This window comes from Callorhinus ursinus, unplaced genomic scaffold, assembly GCF_003265705.2.
Source record: "Callorhinus ursinus isolate GAN/ISIS: 27379988/994484 unplaced genomic scaffold, GSC_fseal_2.0 scaffold6, whole genome shotgun sequence".
Classification (NCBI taxonomy): Eukaryota; Metazoa; Chordata; class Mammalia; order Carnivora; family Otariidae; genus Callorhinus; species Callorhinus ursinus.
Window position 1 is genome coordinate 9025059 of NW_027397068.1, and position 3188 is coordinate 9028246.

Consider the following 3188-nt stretch of genomic DNA (forward strand, 5'->3'; position numbering starts at 1 on the left):
CTTTTATCCTAAACAATTGTCTTATTGGTACCCATGGAAAGACCAAATTGAAAAGCAAATAAAAAGGATGATGGCTAGCCTTAGGGACTGACTCCCTTAGTAAGTTGGAAGAACAGAAATTAAACATGTTATAAAAATTAAAGTCCACATCTAATGTAAATTCCCCTTGTCCACTCTCTCATACAGCCTTTTATCCCCACCTCCCTGTCCCTGACCCTCCAGAAGATCTTTTATATCTCTGGGCCCCTGGTTTAACCCCCATTTCAAAATCCAGCCCCATTGTCCCAGCAAAGTCCCTTTCATACCTAAAACTCTTCTACCTTCCCCAGAAAATCCCTTAAATACTCAGCTGCCTGTTTGTTTGTTTTTTAAGATTTTATTTATTTATTTGAGAGAGAGAGAACTTGCCAGAGGGAGAGGTAGAAGGAGACTACCCACTGAGCAGGGAATCAACACCACTGCTGCCAATGGGGCTCCATTACAGGACCCCAATCCCAGGACCCTGAGATCATGACCTGAGCCGAAGGCAGACCCTTAACCAACTGAGCCACCCAGGCGCCCTCCAGCTGCCTGTTTTGACTTACCTTTCTCTACAAGATTTTTTTTTAAGATTTTATTTATTTATTTGACAGAAACACAGTGAGAGAGGGAACACCAGCAGGGGGAGAGGGAGAAGCAGACTTCCTGCCAAGCAAGGAACCTGATGTGGGGCTCGATCCCAGGACCCGGGGCCCATGACCTGAGCCGAAGGCAGACCCTTAACGACTGAGCCACCCAGACTCCCCGCTCTGCAAGATTTGTAGAGAGCACTCTGGTCTGATTTCCAGCCCCAGGGTCCCAGGGTATACAGGTTACTCATGTAAACATTAAAATTCAGGAAGTGAATTTAGCAGAAGCACCTGAGACTGGAGGTAGAGCTCACACTGCTGTTTCTTACAATTCCTCCTACTTTCCAGGGCTCTGTAATCACACTGTGCCAACTTCAGGCTTTCCTATACAATGTTCTTTGTGGATGTATCCCAGGCCTCCACTGCAAAAAAATTCGTATCCCCTGGACAGCAACAGATTTTCTAAATAATACAGCCCTTTTAGAAGACCCCACCAAATTTAAAGGGGGGTTGGAAAGATTAGTGGTCATTCACAAGCCCACTCAGAGGGACCTAGATTGGCTGTTAAGGGGAGTTCTTCCCTGGCAAGATTATACTATAGTTATCAGACAAGCCAGATGGCTCCCCCCCCCCCAGTCCCCAAAGGAAACAGATGACCAGAATCTCTTCCAGGCCCTTCTACAAATGACCAGGAAATAGCTCAGCTGGAGGCTGATAGGGGCTTGATAGGAGCAATATTAGAGGCTTTCACCCTAAAGTGAATTGGTCTAAGTTTGAGTTATGCATTCAGAAAGAAGAGCATCTAAAGGCCTTTGTTAAATGTTTTATACAGACTTTTTAAAGACATAAAACATTAGGCCCAGAAGTTCTAAAACAAAGACATCTTTTTAAATTCCCGTTTTATTTGCAAAGGAAGTCTTCCTGGTATAAAGAAACAAATTGAAGATAATTTAATTGGATGGGTAGGTCAGCCCCTTGATATTCAGGCTGCAATATTAGTACTTTTTTTTTTAAGATTTGATTTATTTATTTGACACAGAGAGAGCAAGAGAGAGAGGAAACACAAGCAGGGAGAGTGGCAGGCAGGGGAGAAGCAGGCTCCCCACTGAGCAAGGAGCCCAATGTAGGGCTCGATCCCAGGACCCTGGGATCATGACCTGAGCTGAAGGCAGACACTTAACCATCTGAGCCACCCAGGTGCCCTGCAATTAGTTCTTTAAGGAATTGGAAACAATGGCCTTTATCTTGCAAATCTCTACAAAGCCAGAAATATGGTTCTAGAAGCAATTCAAAGCTTACTATTCTCACCAATCCCAAAACCCCTACTCCTCTCAAAATTCTTGTAGCTATTGTAAAAGATCAGGAAATTGGAAACACAAATGTCTTGCACCTAAGGAAAGGAAAAATTTAAATAGTAACTAATGTAGGGGCGCCTGGCTGGCTCAGTCAGTAGAGCATATAACTCTTGACCTCGGGGTCATTAGTTCAACCTCCACATTGGGCAGAAAGCCTACTTAAACAAAACAAAACAAAATAGTAATTAATTTAAACCTCTGATAATAGGCAAATACACCCTCAAAACTCCTACTGTGAGGCCTTGCCAAGTCTGAGGACCCAGAAGGGGTCCTGAATGACCAGCCAGAAGGGTCCTTGGCTATATGCAGGATAGAAATCAAACTTGAGCCAGGAGGAAGTGAGACCAGAGTTTACTGATGATATATATGGAGAGAGAGCAGATACAGATGGAGAGGCTGGTAGACTCAGAAAGGAAAAGGAGAATGAGTCTTGTTTTTGCTTGGGGTCTGGTGTTTTTATTGAGAACAGTCATCTGGTGTACTTGTCTTCTCGGGCATTCAGGAACTGGTCGAACAAAGACAAGTGTTCAGCTGTCCTCCATAAGTCACTTATGCCCTAAAGCCAGGGGTCTTGGTGTCAGGGTGTCTGTAGTCAGTGGTCTTGGAAAACATACTTGATAACCTTGCCTGGTGATTCCTTAGATGTTATCTATTATGCTGGAAGTCCCCAACAAAAATCATTAACTCCTTGACCTTTACAAGGAGGACATACATTAAGGCAGGGGTGCAGGTTCTAGCAAGAATAGAAGCAGGAAAAGGAGCAAAGGAAAAAAAACAGCTTTTTTTCTTTGGGTCCCTTCAGTTTCCTCTCTCACTATGTTGGAGAAAACTTGGATAATTTCTCTGGGCCTTTGTGATGTAGATTTTCTACTCCCATCTTCTCTGGGAACTAAGAATCATTTTTTTTGAAATGCAAACTTTAGGGAGATGTTTCTCATCAGAAGAAATCCAAAGGGGGTAGGTATTTAGAAAGTGGGCTAATAAAAAATCTTAAATGTATTCTTCACAAATATTAGTAGAAAAAGCTTTAGCCATCTGGGAGGTAAACTTAATTTTTTCCATTTGCCAGAAACACAGCTTGGATCCAACTTCTATTTTATAAACCAGTAAGTTTTGGATTATTATGCCCATCTCACAGCTGAAGTTTATTTTACTTTATTTTTTTAAGATTTTATTTATTTATTTATTTATTTATTTATTTATTTATCTATCTATCTATTTATTT